Raw genomic sequence first — 19,986 nt, 5'->3', positions numbered from 1 at the left:
GTATTCGCTCTCCACTCTTGCTTCTCCACTCTTTTTGACTGCTTACTCTCTTTTCTCTCCTCCTTTCCCTTCTCCCTTTTCCTATCTCCTCCCCTTACTTTCTTCTATGCACTTACTCCATCTGAATTGTCCCTGGACCTAATATGATAGCAACCTCGTCTGTTTCATCCACCCTCCCATTACTGTTTTTTTTCTCCCCACCATCCCTTCAGCACTATTTGAAATGTCGTCAGGCCTAGTATGATAGTCGCTTGTTTTGTTCCTCCCCTCCCTTTCTGCACCCCTCTCCCTGACCTTTTGTTTTTCTCCGGCTCTACCAGAAATGTCGTCAGGCCTAGTACGGTAGTCACCTGTCTGTTTCCATTTCCTTCCCACTCTCCCCCTCCCTTCTTATCTATGTCTTAGCTCTTGCACTATCTGAAATGTCGTTAGGCCGAGTACGATAGTTAATTTCACATTCTTACTGTTCATGGCCTGTAAGAATGTGGTTGTATTTTCCCTTGTTCCCTCCCTTGCCTTGAAGCGCTTTGAAACACATTGTGTATAGGCGCTATATAAATAAACGATCAAATCATATCATATGGACCAAGACTTGTAACAAGATCCATGGAACCATTCAAGATATGAAATCACTCACTGCATTCTGTAGTTCTGTGAAGACCCACCTGTTCTGCTAGGGAATGTGGATGGGGAGTTACTGGTTATGGAAGACACTATTTAAAATCGGATAATCTGCGACTCATTGCTACTTGCTCCATCGGCACCCAGACACGATTCAGTTTGTTCGGTGCGCGTTTATAAATGAACCAAAATTCAATATCAAAAGGAAGATCCAGCACCTTGTCCTGCACTTCCTTTGAGAACCATAAGGCCCCAAGGCGGTGGTATCTACGTGGTCTGCCGCAGCCTCCAACAGATCCTGTGCCAACACTCTGGCGTCCGACAAACTGGCTTTGAAGTCCTCGAGCCTATCTGCAAGAATACATTCCTGGAAATCGGCTAGCTCCCTCCACAAATTGACATTGGCCGCCGCCAAGATAAGCTCGAGGGTGGCTGCTGCAGACCTCCTTGGTCTGCTGCCCTGAAGGATGTAGAGGCTGGCTTGGACTCGAGGGTGGCTGCTGCTACCACTGTTGTTGATGGGAGCAGACAAGCCAACAAGGATATGTCCTCCGAGGTCTGAAGCTTATATCGAGCGTCAATCCTCTTGTTGAGATGCTGCCCGGAATGAGGTTTTTCCTAGACCTTACGGGTCTCAGCCAAAACATCCTTCTGGAGGAACAGGCAGGTGCGCTCTTGAGGCGATAGAGTAAAGGCTCCAGAAAGCACACCCTCCTGCGGAACGGGGGCCTCGGGGACTGAAATGTCAAGCAGGGACTGAAATGTCGAGCACCCGGTCATGAAATGCTCTAATAGAATGGGCGGTTTCATCACGGTCCTGGTCCGCCTGGTCCTCATCCAGTCAAGCAGGCGCAAAAGACTGATACGCTGCACGCGGCGCCTCAGGTCCTAAAGTGTTTCTGGCAGAGCATCCAACGTTTTTTCTATCGGGGAAAGCTGAGGCCAAGGAAGAAGTGGTGGAGGCGGTCCTGCAGGAAGAGGTGGAGGAGGTGGCATCACCGGGGCATGCGTATGATCTGCCGAAGCAGGAGGCAGTACAGGAGGACTAGGATAGATTTCCCTAAACAGATCCTTATAGTACACCTTCATGGGGTCAGAATGCATGAGAGTCTGAAATTTCCCCCCAAAAAACATCCTCAGACGAAGGTCAGAGTGGAGTGGGCAGAGGCCGCTCGGAAGGGGCATACCCCCAGGAACGCAATAAGGATGGTTGCCAGGAAGAACCGCCACCAATTGGGTCCACATAGATCAGGGGAGTGGAACCAGGAGGAATGGAGACTGGATGAGGCAGCCGAGCACGCCAATCGATTGAAGGGCGGAACGGGTTCTTGTTATCCACATGGCATGGAAAAGGCTGCTCTGCCCCAAAAGTCCCCCCCCCCCGGCACCAGCCGTAACAAACGTTGGCGCAAGCGAGGTAGTCAAAATGGCCGCCTTGGTCCGCAGAGTTTGGACCGCCATTTTGCCGATTCCTGGGGTGAACTGCGTCACAGGGGAAAGTGAGGCAATGGTCACCTCGGGGGCGTCAGGGGCCTTATGTGACATCTTAGACTTAAGACAAGGGCCGGCACTGGCAGATCTAGGGTGTTCATTGGGCACCTTAGGGACTACCCCAGAATTAGCCCCCAGTGGAGGAACTTCGGCCGAGCCAGTACTCCAAGGCCTGTGGTGTGTGACCGCATTCTTTGCCCCCTCGACAGTACTGGTACCAACACGCGATTGAGCGTGGGAAGGTTGAGGAATATACCTCACTGCCAGGACCCTGTTAGAGGATCCCTCAATTATGCTGGCATTGGATTTATCCCCAAGAAGGGGAACCTCGGGATGGAACCCAGTACGTTTAGCTCCCTCATGAGGGGCCTCGAGCCGAGACTCAGTGTGGAAAGCGCTCCAGAAGCAGAGACCTCAGGGCGAACCCAAGTACCCAGAGCCCCATAAGAACTGGGCTTGACTTTAGCCCCCAAATGAGGAACCTCAGAATGGTTTTGGCAGGTCCACTGCGGGGACCCTCAGAGGAAGCTCTGGTGCGCCTATTTGGCCCTTTGTGTGACACCTCAGGTATACCCCTGGTAGAAGAGCTACTTGAGCCCCTCCATGTCCTGGAAGACCCCGAGAAGGAGTCCCCCGTGGCCCTGGTGCCCTAAAAAGTAAAGAATTTACCGGGCGTTTCTTTTTCTCATCGATGAAGAGCTGCAAATGTGGTGGAGGAACACGTTGAAACACCTCCTCCCACTGGACAAGACGACGCTGGAGTCCCAACGGTGTTGTGGGCCTAGACATTCCAGGCAAAGAGAGTGGTGATCCGCCCTCGCGAAACGGCGTTCGCAGGATGAACAGGACACAAATCCCAGACGCTTCGGCATAGACGGAGGACAAGAGGACCGTGGAACCGGAGCAGGAAGGAAGGACAAAAGGAATACAATAAAACATTCCCGAAGATGCTAGTGCGTCTGGCCCGACCGTGCGGAGAAAAGGACTGAAGCGGCATGCGCTGGGCGGAGCTCAGGAGGGCGGGTTTATGGCCACGCACTGTGGCCCCACGTAAAAATGAAAGTGCAAGAATTTAATTTTTTATCTTTTTGACAAAGTGCTCCAGTTCAGTCCCGAAGGACAGAATGTCCCACAAGTATGGAAGAAAGGGGACGGGACCTAGGAGTAAAGTGTATTGCAGTGAATACAACAAAAGCATGTCCTGTGCCCCCTTTTACATCCTACTGCAATAGTTGTACATTTCATAAAAGTCTGATAGCTCCACATGAGTGAATCTACAGAACATGATCATGCTTGGATCCAATTTATCTTTTGGGAGTGAGACCATGGGTTCACCCTCCATTGAAAATACTTGACACGATACTGCTTCTTTGGTTACGTGCAATACACAGGTAAGCAACCCTGCATAAGTTATATATTGTGGCCGGTGTGTGCATGTAATCTGCACGCCACTATAAAGACATTGTGCAAAGAAAGAATATGGTCTTAGAAGGACGTCAGAGGATGTTATTCTTTTCTTTTGTGTTATTTGCACAGGATTGTTGCAACGAAGTAGGAACTAAAACATACGTCAAACATGAAAAGTACTCAAACAGTATTTGCGTTAGGAATTGAGCGAAGCAAGATTTGATGTCCAGCATTCTGTGCCACAAAATGAAATTCACAATAAACTGAAAGAAATTAAAGTGTTGCACCCCTGTCCAGGTTTATGGTTTGCCGAAGGGTGGGAGAAAGGGACATTAGGAGGAAAGCTGTTATGCAATGCAATATATGTATATTGTCTAGATGCTATTTTCATGGCCTTGTAGCGCTTTCGGTCTTTTGGGATTTTATATAGATGACAGTGTATTGCGTTGCAGGAGAAAGACATTCAATAATTATATGTTTAATATTGTATGCATGACTTTTGCTACATTGCAGGAATGCTGTGAAAGATATTTTCATATAGCATAGCAGAAAAATATACTTCACTGCTTTATGAAAAGGACCCATATTTTGCATTAAGCTTTTTGGCCAGAAAGCAACATAAAATGGAGATTTAGAAGACATAACAAATGGAAGAACAATAATCAAACAACCCTTCCATTTACAGTCATTGACCTACAGGTGAGATTTGTGTCCCTTATTGAGATCACACAATGGTCCAGCGAAATAGGTGGAATTAAGGGGCCGATGGATATGGCGAAAGAGCCTGGGACGCCTTGGCCATGGCCAGGAGAAACCGGTGGTTGTCGGAATTAGCCAGTCAAAGAAGGAGGAGGAGGACGCGGTAACCTTCCAGCTGAGGTGCAAAAAGTTGGGGGGTTAGGTAATGGGTAGTATGATGACCCCGGGGCAGCACTCTTTACTGAAATGGTGCAATCACATCATAGCTAAAAAATGTTTAATAGGTTGGGGATTTTGGCTTGTGCTGGGTTTGCTCTTTCTGCCCTATGTGAACTGCAGCATTACTGCCTACTGGCAAAGGCGCAGCGAAAGAGGCACTCTCACAGAGCAACATAACCAGCGCAGAACTTTGCTGTGTCGAAGATCAGCAAGCTGGGGTGCACGGAAGGGGTACGAGGGCAACATTGCTGCCAGTAGCTGAGTCAGAGTTGGCAGAAGCATGTGGCCATCTGCTTCACATCAAGGTCAAGGAGAAGAACTTTGGCATGACTACAAGAGGCTGCACTGGCACAAGAGACCAGTCTTGGGTAACAAGTATGCGAGAGTAGAGGTCCAGTGGTCATTACACAATCACAATAGGTTATCAAGTATATTGGTGGCGAGCAACATCTTTTTGAATTGAGTTTTATACAAGTAAAATGGGGAAAAGTTATAATACGTGTTAGACAAGATTATATGCAGTACCCTGTGGGAGACTGCACCAGCCATGTCTGCTTGGCAATAGTTAACCCTACCTTTGGTATAAACATGTACTACACAAGTTGGAAGAGTGACTGAGCAGCCAGGGTTATCTCAAGAGGGATCAATGTGAGCTGTAGGGTTGTAACAGACTTTTCACAGTGACAGGTATCCAAATAAAACTTATACTCCAGGTTTCTTGATTAAACAATTATTTATTTAAACAGTCAGTTTGAATAAGCCTTCTTTAGAAGGGAGCAAATATTTAACTCTTAAAATATACTTAAAAAATACACTCTATTTCAATAAATCAGTAGATACCCATTTGGGATGGTACACAGACACTTCCTACACCCTGAGGCGACTTCAATAACTGGGAGACTGGACATTGATATATCACTGGTACATTTCGAGCAATACCGAGTTTGGTGTTAAAAGGAAAAGGTTAGAGGGAAGAAATAATGGTTAACAAGTTTCTCAAACGGGCAAGTACGTTTAAAATCCTTCTCTTGGTTAAACTACTGTTTCTAAGAGCAGTGAAGTGAAATTGAATTGACTTGCATTTGTAACTTTCTAGACTCAGCACACACTAACTTACAATAGGGTACTGTAGGGTTTACTTAGTATCCCCTTTGTCTAGTTTCTCATGTAACATTTTTATGTTACCCTTGCTACAAATTAATGACTCGCGGCAGTGGTTTACTTTTCCCTACTATTGTGTTTCTACTGCGGGCTGCAGTAAAGCACGCATGGGTGCCCATTTTGTCAAAATGGCTCTGGTAGTCTTTTTCTTTTTAGAAATGTACTTCTTGAGATTTACTCTGCATGCCAAACCAGGCATACCTCTTTGCCGTGTAGCCTCGTTAGCTCTCAGTTGCGACTTGTCTTGGTTGCCTGTTGCAGAGTTGCTTGCAGCTTTGCCCTTCACAAGCCTCCAAGCTTGTGGCCCATCAGTGATTTTATCTTCTACAAAGATTTCTAAAACATTGTGCAAGACTTTTTCCTTACCTTCAAGAGGTGCTTCAGCTCCCCTAGACTTTTGCTCAATTGACATTGGCTGCCCTGGCTCCCTGAAAGACTCTTCTAACCTCTGACTTTGTGCTTTAACTATCCATCCAAAATGTCACACATTCTATAACTTGTGTAGCTGGGAAAGGGTTCATCTACATTGCATTGGGGGGGTCCAAAAGTACTTACCTGCTTAAGAATATTTGTTAACCATTGTTTGATTCCCTAACCTTTTCCTTGTGACACCAAACTCAGTATTGCTCTAAATGTGCCAGTGATATATCAATGTCCACAGTGTCCTAGTTATTCAAGTCACCTTAGGGTGTAGGAAGTGTCTGTGTGCCATCCCAAGTGGTTATCTACTGATTTATTGAAACTGAGTGTGTATTTTTGAAGCGGAAGGACCAGTGAAGTACCTCTTGACCTGGCAGGCTGTTGGAATCGTGAGACATTCATCGTGATTCATTTGGAAGTACGACTCAACAAACCCCCTCCATAAAGACTTTGTGGACTTTTCGGTATTTCCCCATAATCTGTTCTAATCTTACTTTACTTGTTCTCTCTAGAAAACACTTACTGTTGTGAAAACGCTGTGTTTGGGGCCATTGTACAGCATTGTCCGTCGAGGCCATGCCCCCTCGGTCACGAGGCAATTTAACCATCTGTGCGCGCGCACCAGCGCACACGCACCAAGCGGAAGTACCAGTGAAGTACCTCTTGACCTCTTTGCCGAGGAAGAGAGGAACTTCGCGGTGCTCCCAGCTTCACATTGCATCGTAATATGCAGCCACGCACACTTAAACAGATATGCCGGCAATGATTGGTAATCGAGCAGTTCGGGGCGAGAGGATTCTTGTGACCCCCGTGCCACGGCAACAAGTATGGCATGTTCAACACCGTGCATGCGGAATTCCTCCAAAAAAAAGTGGCGGCCTCCCCGAATATTGGCAATTGCTAAGACATACAAGCCTTTTGGAAAGAGGCTCGTGAAAGAATCGTATCAGACGTTGGCTCAGGGATGGGGGCGGGCATTTCACAAACTGCAATAGCAATTTTACCACCCTCAACTACAATCGCAAATACATCGCAGGGTACCAAGGCGCCAGTGGCAAAACGGAGGGTAATTAATCCTGGTGTTGCAATAATGCCTAATCCTGACTCGCCGTCTAACTCAACCCCTGCCACGGGAATTGATTCATTATCAGGCAGCATTATGTTAAAGGCACTTCCGCCGACAGCGAACTTAGTTACACCTGAAACGGTGGGATGTCCCAACACTGATGTAGCAATCATTGATTTAGACCCTGAAGGTTCAGCATTTTCTATACAAATTCTACCAGACAACCTGTCCAACTCCCCTGTGACGTTTGATTCTTCGGAAGCTGCGAATAGCAGTTCTGCACTACGCATTTTGTTCATGCATCCAACACCTAGAAGAGCACACAATTCACAGTCAAATGTGACCGAGCCGAATAACAGCTCACATAATGATAGGATGCTAGAAGTTACCCTCCAAGCTATGAACTTGGCTATACAAGCGTTGGCCAAATTATATGAATCCATAGAAGCCAAACTAAATAGTCAGAACGGAGTCTGGGAGAATATGCGAACCTGGCAGGAGTCTAAGTACTAAAATCCTTTCTCAGACACCTCGCGAAACTGTAAAAACAACTGTAACAGTGGCGTGCCAACCACAAACACGGTGATACACAGCCACAAACCAAGCCGAAAAAAGCAATTCCAGCATTGCCGTGGATAGATAAAGTAATCTATGATATAATGGATTCGGTACAAGAACCCCTCATAAAGGAGCCCGTACCAAAGGATATTCCCAGTTTGGTCTACACTATAGCACCAAAAAATGCCATATACATCTTCAATGCAGAAAGGAGCCCGTACCAAAAGGATATTCCCAGTTTGGTCTACACCATAGCACCAAAAAATGCCATATACCATCTTCAATGCAGGCAGAGAGGGGCAACCCAAAAACAACTGCCCTAGTAAGTTATCCAAAAATCAAAAGATAGTAAAAAGCTGGTGGGATCGGGCACCAAGAAGTTTTTCAAGGCCATTAGTATACCACAGAAGAGTATCACAATTGCCTCACAGGCGATCAAAAAGAAATATGTAGCAAAATGGCCGGAAGCAACTGGATTATGCCCCCCTAGATGATTTAGTACGACACGTGAATAATGGTAACATCGAGATCTGTCCAAAAACAAGGGTTCATGTATCTACTGAATGCCCCAGAGCGGCAAACGTTGCGCTAGCGCAAGCAAGAGACCAAAAAGCCATTATCATTCATAGACAAGAGATACGGAAAGCCGTTGATGCCTACATGGCTGGTCATATCATCCCAGATTTATTCGGTATGAGGAAGACAAAGGGGCAGTCTGTCGAGATACAGAAGTCCCAAAACGATGCCCCTAATCGATTCGAGGACTACAACTACAAACATCTTTAGCAACAAAAAAAAAAAGCTAGTCCGAAGGATGGGGAGCCCCAGCAAGTTACTCATCTTGGTGAGGCATTACCCATCCCTCTCAAATTGAATAAGGAGCCAGCCCCAGCAGTGAACATACAACAGGAAGTTAATTTTGCGATCAGCTGTTTTAAAAGCGATGACTCAAACATAACAGCAGAAGTACTCCAACAAATTGAAATAGCTTTAAGGACCATTGAATCCATAAATAAGCCTCTAACTTTGAGTAACGCACACAAGGTGGATTAAAATGATAAACCTACCCTTCCAACTAGGTCAGAGTGTAGACGCCTAGCAATGCACTCGTTGACATTGGCATGCCGACCACCCCGATGTGTTCAATACGATCTCAATAGGAGATCGGTAATGGCCATCTTTTCTGATGTAGCACAGTTGGAGGATATAACTTCATCAGACATCGACTGTGTGGAATTCACAAATGATGGTAGGCTGAATTCAGTCAGACTATTGTTGAACTCACGGGTCGTACAAAATGTAATTTGGTCAGCAAAAAGGCCTTTATACGATAGGGGATTTGACTTAAAACCAGAGACAACACCAGTCATAAATCAGATAGTAGATAAAAATGACAAAAATTAACCCAAGGCCCAGATTATAATGGAAAAAGTGTCACAACAAAAAGCCAGTTTATGTCAATGCAAATGTTGTCAGGCGACACGATAACTAGGCTTAACAAGTCAAAAAAAGATCACCACGTTATTGTGCTGGAATACAAGAGGCTTCACCCATCTAATCAACAACGATAGTAGCAATTTGGGAGTGGGTAATTATTACAAGAAACGTGGCTCACATCTGCTCCAGTATGGGACGAACATGGCATCTATTTAAATCCTCCTCACAAACCTGTATCCGGTAGACCCTCTTCTGGGCTGCTAATCACCATCAAATCAAAGAAGGTAACATCTGAATTGTGGGCAATGCCAAATAACCATACGATTATGGTGAAGGTAATTTAAAAAAAGAAAAATCGGGCTATGCAATTTTTAATATATATTGGAATGCGATCGCAATAGCAGAGAACACATTCTATAAGGATTTGACGATGCTATTAGATCTAGTAGAGCTCGATCCAATGGTAAATTTCCTAATAATAGCAGGGGAATTTGAATATCAACTGCTGTGAGATCAAAACACAAGGAGAGAGAGCAAGATCACACCGATGGAATATGTTCACTAAGTATCGCAACCTTCACATGTTAAATGTCAGGTTTATAGCGGATATACCGCCCCATGCAACATGGAAACGAGGGAACAACCATTCTGTAATTGACTACATATATGTAAATGATAATCTGTTACCAGCTGTTCTGGACTTTGAGGTTCCAGACTCCAAGCTAAGTGACCATAATATCTTAGCGATGACATGGGAGAGTGAAGATCAAAGCCCAGAGTGTGCGAATGCTCAGCAAGGAAGCTATCTATTTGTCAATCCAGGGTTGAATCGACTCTGAAGGTCGGAGGGGGGTTTACAGCACTTTAATCAATTTTTGGGAAATTTGCATACTGAATACTGGGGGAGGTGGCTGCCTAGGAATAGGGTATAGCAATACAATGCAACTATTACGGCAGCATAGAGTAACATACAATAAACCAAAAGCTAAATACCACCTCCACTCATTTGATCAAGCTGTCAAATCGAGGAAAACATTATATTGTGCCGAAGTGAGGCAAGTGGCTCACTACCCCCCGGACCTGAAAGCGAATCAACTAAGGAAGATCAGAAATCTCTATGTAAATTGGGTAAAACATTGAGCCCGATTGTATCAAAATGATCATGCTAACATGCTGAGCATTCTTGCAACTAAGAACAAAGCAAAAATGTGGTCGATAATTAATCAGGTGGCAGTGGGTTCACAGATCGCGATTCAAGCTAATACAGTAGATAAACAAAAGTGGATACAACATTTCACTGATCTTTATGCGGTACCCCTGGGCAGTGGAAGCTTAGATCCTAGCAAGTTCATGCAAACATTCCATCTTAATTTTGATCAAAATGACCTACTTTGTCTCATTAAAACAGCAAGCAACTCCAGGAATTCGGGCCCCGATGGCTTATCGAACCAACTGTTGAAATCACATCCCGATCTTTGGGCCTCCATATTATTCAAGATATTTTCGGCCATAAATCTAGCTCAAGCATTGCCAAAATGTTGGACACATGCAATCACAGTAGCAATATTCAAAAAGGCAGACCGCCAGTTACCTAGCAGTTACCGACCCATCTCATGGTTAGATGTCCCAGGAAACATCTATGGGAGGTTACTGCTAAAAGAACTAAACCAATGGATCACAGAATATCATCTAAAAGATCCATTCCAAGTGGGATGTGTGTCAGGAGGGGGGACTGTTCCAAATATCTTATGTTTAAATATAATTAAAAAGCAATACGCTGCGCAGGGTCAAGCATTATACCTGGTGTTCATTGACGTTCAGGCAACGTTTGATTCAATCGACTGAGTCATGCTATATAATACATTTAAAAAACATAACTGTCCATCATCTATATTAACCCTAATCATGTTACTTCATACAGAAACAACAATGCAAGTACGATATGAGGGCACCCTGTCTGCCCAGATAGTCAACGAGAGGGGCCTGAAGCAAGGGTGCTCACTTGCATAATTTTTGTTTAACTTCTTGATATTTGACATGGGTGAAATATTTATTAACATGGTTTGTGATGCGCCAAAACTGGGTAATCAGAAAATAAGACATCCGTTATATGCTGATGATTTGGTGGTACTGTCCCAAACTCCAAGTGGTCTACAAAATATGTTACACACCCTGGACAGGTATACCAAAGAAAATATGGTGATAAATACGAACAAATCACAAGTGGTAGTGTGTTAGAACAGTATAAAACACAAGAAGCATACAGATGGAGGTTACAAAATATAAATCCGACAGTGGTAGACTATATATCTAGGAATTATGTTCTCAAACCTAAATAATTTGGTGCGTCACAAGTGGTAACCGCAATCCAAACTACGAGCTTTAACAGGCAAAACTGTTAGCCCATAGATTTGGAAAATACTCACTTAAACATGTCTTATCGTTTTATCAGATGAAAGTAACTCCAATATTGATATATGGTATGGAAGCCTTTTGCCCTGAGAAAAGAGAGGAATGGGACAAATTGGAGTCCAAATTTTGGAAGCAAGCTCTACACCTACCCAAATGCACTCTGCTGCCCATGATACGCTACGAGTTGGATCTCTCTCCCTATATTCACAACTCCTGTGGAAGATGTGCTCATTACTCCGCAAATGTTTATTGGGAGTGCAAACATTTAACATTCCAAGCACAGTAGATCAACATCTTTTGGCAAATTCTAGTGCATTCTCTAAAAATTGGTGTAAAATCACATTCATTGCCATGGCAGAGGCTTCCATTGATGTGGACTTATTAATCAATAATCCCGGGCAAGTTAAAATCAAACTTTTCCAATTTGATTGGATACATAACATGACTATGTGCCCGATAAAGGCAAATGGCGGAATACCTCACCAAATGGCCTTCACTGCATATTCGGAGTCCATACATGCACTTCAGGTTCAACCTGTGGTATACCCGCGAGATATTGTGCAGGAGAAAACTAACTCCTGGAAGTCAAAGGCATTGCTGATGTTGCTTAGATGAGCAAGAGCTTGAATCTTTGCAACATCTTGTGGTGGCATGTCTGGCCTCTCTGTAATTCGTAAACAATTTTTTCAGCATGCGTTTGTTTTTAACTCCCTACTAAACCATCATGAAATATGGCAATTGTTTTTTTCATGCCCAAGACTAGCGGTAAAAGTGGCAATCGTCCACTTTTTAGAAGCAACACTGCCAGATTGCAATTTGTTCAAAAACAGAGGGAAATGAAGAGTAATGTGAAATCTGCCACGTGGTGATCCTAATTTAATTTAATGTAATACGTTTAATTTTTTTATCTTTCAATTTCAATATCAATTGTTAATTTTAATTGTCAATTCCAATTTATGCTTAGAGTTTAATGAATTGTATTTTACTATTGTTTTGTATGCAATATTTGAAAAGTTGTGTCTTACAACAAATAAAAAAAGTATATTCTAAGTGCGATGTAATTGCTCCCTTCTAAGGAAGGCTTATTCAACTGACTGTTTAATAAATAATTGCATAATCAAGAAACCTTGAGTGCAAGCGTTTATTTGGATACTTGTCACTGTGAAACTCTATTGTTGCAACCCTACAGCTCCCATTGACCCCTCTTGAGATGAGCCTAGCTGCTCAGTCACCACCAACTGGTATAGTACATGCTTATACCAAAGGTTGGGTTAACTATTTCCAAGAGGACAAGGCTAGTGCCGTCTCCCCCAGGGTACTGCATACAATCTTGCCGAACACTGGTGGCAGGCGGTGAGGATCTATTGTAGGAGTTGTTACATGGAGTACTTTGCTCATGTTCAACTAAACCCCCACATGGTTAAGCTCCATCAGAACAGCAATTGTAACATGCCAAATATGGATAACTTCAGTCAGGAAGCCCTGATCATTTTGACAGTAGATCAACTGAAAGAAATGTGTATAGTCAGGAATCTTACTGTAATAGTAAAGAAAACTGGGATTACAAGGTTGTTGAATCACCAAGGTTGGAGTAATAGGCCTGTAACACCTACTAACATACATGTGGCCAGTGATAATGAGGATGATAGTCTAACGCTAATGGCTTAGAAAAGTCAGAGGAGGTAGGAGTCCTATGATAGGAGCCCCTCTTTGCCAGAAATTGCTCTTTTGCCTCAAGCCATGTCCACTGGGACCCCACAAGGTCCATCATTGAGTCCAGAATGTTTGTCTCTTGAGAAAATGAGACTTGAATTGGAATTTTAATGGTTGGAAGCTCAAGCCGAAGCCAAACATCAGGCTCAGGGAATTGGAAATGCAACATGCTCTTGAAATGAAAAGATTCTCTCTTGAAAATGTTTCCCTCCCAGAGTCCTCTAGGTCTTCAAGTCCCAAGAGGCCTTGTCTGCCTAAAGAAGCAGTGAGTATATATGATGTGAAACTTGATATTTTGGAATTGGTTGGGTGCCTTTGAATACAATCATGGGATTCAGAGTCTCACAGGGAATCAGCTGATTCCTTGGCTTTTGTCTAGGTTCCCACAGGTTGCAAGTGATGCTGTAATGGAGGTGGGTGAACTTGAAAGACAGGAGTATGAGAATGTGAAGCTGGCTTTGATTTGGGAAAACTCCTTCCCAGTACCTTAAGATGTTTAGGACCCTCAAAATGACTGATGGTACCTCTTGAGCTACTTGGGTGTGTGAATGTTTGAAAAACTTAGATGGTTGGTTTTAGGGTTACAGAGTGAACTCCTTTGAGGGAATGAGGAATCTATTTTTTTTATGCCTGCTCACCTGAGCAGAGACAGCATGTGGAAGACTAAAAAGAGATTGATCCCAAAAAGTTAGCAAAGGCTGCCGACTTGAGGGTTGGCAACAGGGCCACACAAAGATTCTTGGGCCATTCACAAAAATTATGAGGGGAAGCAGCACAAGAAAGATTGAAAAGAGAATTCAAATTCCAACCACCCAAAAGAGGGCCACAAACAGAAAAAAAGGGTAAACACCATGGAAAACCAGGTCAGTCGAGTGAAACTTCTGGTGCTAAACCAGAGGGAGGTCAGCAGAAGCCCCCATTCCACAAAACATTTCGTAAATGTTATGCTTATTGGTCAAGTGACCATGTGAAAGGGGATCCCAGTTGCAAGGGTAAACCTTCAGGGGTTCACACTGCCTCCTTAGCCTTCATCCCTGAGGATGAAGTTCATATGGCAAGTGGTAACTTTCAAGTATTGGGTGAAGATCCCATTGGAGTCTCAGCCAGTGTTTCTTTAGTGTCCCTGTGTCTGTGGGAACAGCAGAATGTAGATGTGTATAACTCTATTCCAGACAACACAAAAGGAATACTATAAGGACAGTGTACTTGTGAATTGATAGGAGACCCCTGCCATCAAGAGACACTTGGTCCAGCATTAAAGTAGTGGATGAAACTTTTTTCAAGCCAGGGGATGTTGCTAAGGCACCTAAGACTCCCACTAAACTTGCCGGAGGCCCACTCCAGATGAGTCCTAGACTACCAGCTCTCATTCAGTGCAACAATATGACTGCAAGAATACCCGTCAGTGTACAAAGTGAGGTGCCTGGGAGAGTCCTGTTGGGGAACGATTTAAAGACTCTTGGAGTTCTATCAAGCACCCCCAAGCATCCAAGTAAATGGAAGCAGGAGCAGACTAGATTGGCCAGAGAGGCAACTTTAGATGATTCTCAATGGGAAGTTACAGAGATACTACAACATCCAGTCCACAGGAAGTACACCCTTCTAATTCTAGGACAAAGAAGGAGACAAAGGGGAAACCCAAGGTCTCAGGAAAAAAGAAAGGCGTCACCCCTGTTCAAAGGACAAGGACATGCCCAAGAGGACAGTCCAAGGTTACACCTGTGACCCCTCCACCAGCTGAGGCGGAGTGTGAGGAACAACCAGAGAATGGTGAAGCAGCTTCTGGTGAAACAGAGCTGGAAGAAGCCTTTCCCTATGTTGGAGAACTGGATCCTAAAGACCACCCTGAGCTGCAGACCTTGCTTGCAGAAGGTGATCCCGAGTGTCCTACTCTTCAAGGACTACGCCAACGGGCAGCTTCCCAGCTAGATGGGCAAGAGCCAGGGTAGCACAGGCTGTACTGGGAGGATGGCCTCCTTTACAATGATCCTTTTGAGTCTACCGTAGGGGACTACAGGAGACTAGGGTCTTTCACACTAACCGCCTAACGGTATATGTATCCAGGGGAGCTTTGATCTTAGCATCTGATCAAGAGGAGGAGAGTGAACCTCTGCCTGACCTTTTCGGGGGACAGCCTTTAGATGGAAAAACAGAAGGAGTTAATCTCTCTTCTGGTCGGACTCTGCAACAACAGGAGGCGTGCAAAGTTCTGATTAATCAGTTTGCCTCCCTGTTTTCACTAACACCAGGCTTGACCCCTTGGGGTCAGCATGATATACTCACTGGCGACTGTCTCCCTGTCAAAAGCTGGGGTTACAGGATGTCAGACCATGCAAGAACCCACATAAAGGAAGAGGTTAAGAGGATGCTTGATCTTGGGGTAATAGAGCCATCTACAAGTCCATGGGCTGGTCCAGTTGTGCTAGTACCAAAGGCAGGATCCAAGGAGTTGAGATTGTGTGGACTATAGAGCTCTGAATGCAGTCACCATGACTGATGGCCATCCTTTATCTAGGACAGATGAACTGGTGGACACTTGGTTCAGCCAAGTTCCCCAGTACATTTGACCTAACATCAGGATATTGGCAAATACCTCCGACAGACCATGCCAAGGACAAAACTGCATTTTCCACCCCAGGAGGCCTCTCGCCAGTCCAAGGTTATGCCGTTTGGACAAATAAATTCACCTGCTACATTCCAGAGAATGGTGAATCATGTTCTGAATGGGACAGACGACTTCTGCATGGCATACTTGGATGACAGTGCAGTGTTCAGCCCCACTTGCGAAGAGCATCTTGACCACCTTGATCAGGCCCATCCAACCATAAAGGCAAGCAAATGTCAAATTGGTCAGAGTAAAGTGGTCTACCTTGGACATGAGGTAGGAGGTGGTGAAATAAGGCCATTGCCTAGCAAGGTACATGCTGTACAAGACTGGACCACCCCTACTACTCAAACCCAAGTGAGGGACTTTCTAGGTCTCACTGGTTGCTATAGGAACTTCATTGAGAACTATGGGCCCATAGCTTCTCCCTTAAACGTGATGATCTCACCCAAATTCCACAAGAAGATCAGGTGGAATGAGGAGTGCACTAAGGCACTTGGACTTAAGAAAGCCCTTTGTCAAGCTCCAGTCTTGCAAGCTCCTGACTACAACCAATCCTTTAGTGTACAAAATGATGCTTCAAATACAGGAATAGGTGCAGTTCTGAGTCAGCTGGATGAGAAAGGCAGGGAACACCCCATCTGCTTCATCAGTAGGACCGTGAAACAAGGTGGGCAATAATTGAAAGAATGTTTCGCAATTGTGCGGTCTTTGAAGAAGTTTAGACCATACTTGTATGGATCTACTTTCGTAATTCAAACAGACCACCAACCCTTGAGAGGGCTAATGCAGATGTTGGGGGAGAATCCTAAATTGTTAAGATGGTCAATCAGCCTTCAGGGGTTTGATTTCACCATATAACAGGTCAGGGTGTAATTACCAAAATGCCGATGGTCTCTCCAGAATGTAGGACCAACTGGAGTAAGGAGATTCATCCAGGAGTGGATTCATTTCTCCTGTTCCTTATTCTGGGGGGAGGTTGGGTGTTAGGAAGAATTCTCAGAAATGTGCTAATTCCCCTTCTATCTTAGATACCCCCAGCTCGACAAGTGATTTATATCCTGGAGAGAGACCGACCTTTTCCCCACCCGCTCATGTATTTTTCATTAATTTGAACACTGTCTTTAGGCATCATCTTTTTACATTGTGACACACAACACCTTCAGTGCAGTGGCACAGGGAAGTCTTCCAGATTTCCCCAAGGTTTAAAAACCTTCTCTTGGTTAAACTACTGTTTCCAAGAACAGTGAAGTGAGATTGATTTTACTTACATTTCTAACTTTCTAGACCCAGCACCCACTATCTTACATGAGAAACTAGACAAAGGGGATACTAAGTAACACCTCCAGGACCAGATTGTACTATTTTTATGTTACCCTTTCTACAAATTAATGGCTGGTGGCAGTGGTTTACTTTTTTCTACCATTGTGCGTTTCTACCGCAGGCTTCAATTGCAACTGCAGTAAAGCACCCGTGGGTGCCCATACTGTCAAAATGGCCCCGGTCTTCTTTTTTCAAGATTTCTTGTTAGAAAGGTCCTTCTTGACATTTACTCAGCGCGCCAAACCAGGGTTGGTCCCTTTGTTCGTTTTGTCTTTGGCAGGATTCACTAGTGAAGCCCACCGCCCGCCTCTGGCTCCAGCATGTCTGGCAGTGCAGGAAGGGACGGAGGCTGGCAGTGCAGGAAGGGACGGAGGTGCCCGAAACTCCCTGTGCTGTATCGCCTTGGTTACAGGAATGCTCCCAAAAGGGGATTGGCTGGCAGTCCTTGAGGACTGCCACCCTGCTGTGTGTGTGACAGGTAGGCTACGAATGTGGGAGAAACCTGCATAAAAGGCAGGGTCTTTTGCTTGTAAGGCAGAGTCGACCACTGGGTGAAGGAATAGGAAGAAAAACTTGGAAGAGACGCTTGCTGCAACTCCTGGACCGTTGGATTGCCCGGTGAAGCCCTGCTGCAGTGCTGAAGCTCTGAAATTCGCCTAGACTAGAGAAGCCCTGCAAAGGACGACTTCTCCCCTTGGGTTGGTGGGACCAATCGACCCAAAGAAAACTCATCTGGAAATCCTCTCGGAGCTGGCTGTACTTCCATTGATGCTGCAGGAACCGATTGCCAGGGAGAGGAACAGCAGAATCGAGTGCGTCGTCTTTAAGTCAGACCCAAGCTCCAGGAAGATCCTCCGCACTCATGAATTGACACGTTTTAACTATTTGGTTAGGGATTGGGGCATATCATTAACAGTCAAAATAACAGTAGGCCTGTAACATCACTGACTTTTTTTTGGCATGGAGACGGGATACATTGCAGGGCATTTTCAGACTTACGAGGGGAAAAGGTTCTTCAAGAATTTCACAGAGGGATTAGCAAAGTGAAAAGTAAAGTTAAAGCGTGACCTTGCAATGTGGGATGACTATTTGGTTTATTTCAGTGGCACTTGTGTGTGAATGGAGGCTTGGCAGACTAGAGAAGAACCAGCTCCTTGGGATGGGCAAAGGCTTCATTGTCTTCCTGGTCGGTAAGTGGCGTGCCAATTCGTAGCCTCAGGAATAGAGTATAGGTGACATGACAAAGAACATAATATTCCTTGAGCTATTCCCGGTGGTGTGTACGTTTTTAGATTTGGGCATAGAAGTGAACACAAATATTATCTTGATGTGTGACAATAGGTAGTTGTGCGGGCGGAACAATGGGTCAGCTAAGTGCCCAGCAGTACCAGCACTGGTAAGGTGTTGGATGGTCATTTTATTAAAATCAAATATGGAGGTGAGGGCAAGGCATATTCCATGTGCGCGTGGCTGACATTCTGTCTTATTTGCAATGGTGCCAATTCAGAGAGCAGGTCCCCGATGAACAGAAAAAGATGACAAGATTCCCAGATTGTCAGAAACCCATTGTCCCCAGGCATTAAAAGAAATGAAGACAGGTCATGCGTTTTTCAAATTCATTCTAACTGTCTTTGGGTGCACTGAGGAGCAAGAGGTGAGCACATTCGTGCAGCAATGGGAAAACATAAGTAAAGCAGCTGTCCATCTGATGCTGGTACAATTGTATGGGCAGCCATGGCAGGTTGGGAAAAGATGGAAGGTATTCGGACAGACAAGATACCACTGCTCTTTGGGGATCCTCTGGCATTGTCTGGGGAACTGCAACATGTTCTGGAGTATACAATGTCCAACTTTTTAGGGCAGATTTTTGTTGCCTCTCTTTGGGAATTTTACAGTCAGCAAGATGTTGCCAGCAAACAATCTGACACTTGGAGACACTGTGGAAGGTTTTACTGAACTGCAACAATTGGGAGGTCTAAAACAGATCAAGAAAAAGGTGGCGATTGGCACACTGGTGTGGATCATTAGAGCAGTGTTAACTTGTGTCTCTTAAGCAGCTGTTCTCTCCAGATACCTCCTGAACCACATTCCTGTGACCAAACATTGGTCTGAGAAACAGGACTCCCCAAAGACCCAACATCCTTGCCTACATCTATCCACACAATCGTCCAACCATAAGACCAAACCCGCAAGAAACAATGCATGTTCCTCAATTCATAACTGGACCCGCTAAACCACACCCTGATCCCAACACTAAGAGGGATTGTGTATTCAAAAACTTTAGGAACGGAGCTTGTTACAAAAAATACATCTTCGAACCCAAAGAAATAGGAGTGGTCTATGACTATTCTTGGTCCAACAGTTCAAACACAAGGTTTTGTTTTTACCATAAATCTTTTGTGAAGTGAACTCACGAGTTCTTCCTCTCGACTTATATAATCCCCTTTGCAGCCGAGACACATTAGATCAACACCTCTATTTTAATTGGTTGCATTCCAAAAAATGAAATAAATATGTAATGTTTATTTGAGAAACAACACAAATAAAACCAGAATGTGTGGAACCTTGAAGAATAAAGTAAACAGGAACCCAACACTGTGGATCAAGTCCAAAAAAGAAGCAATATTTGAATAGAATTGACTCAAATCAAAGTCTGATACGACGATAGGGAAGATTTGAGTTTCAGATCTCCCCCCCACCCCAACTAGGTTCTAGATTTGTGGATACCCGCTAAACCATTACCAAAACCACACAACAGGAACGGATAGGTGTGCCATACCCCAGAACAGCCTGTTAAGCCTCTTTGCACCCGAAAGCCTTAACATGGAGCCATGGGAAAATAACAAAAGCAACA

The sequence above is a fragment of the Ambystoma mexicanum genome, chromosome 2p (genome assembly GCF_040938575.1).
Source record: "Ambystoma mexicanum isolate Mex_15411 chromosome 2p, UKY_AmexF1_1, whole genome shotgun sequence".
Lineage (NCBI taxonomy): Eukaryota > Metazoa > Chordata > Amphibia > Caudata > Ambystomatidae > Ambystoma > Ambystoma mexicanum.
This window is presented reverse-complemented; position numbering follows the sequence as displayed.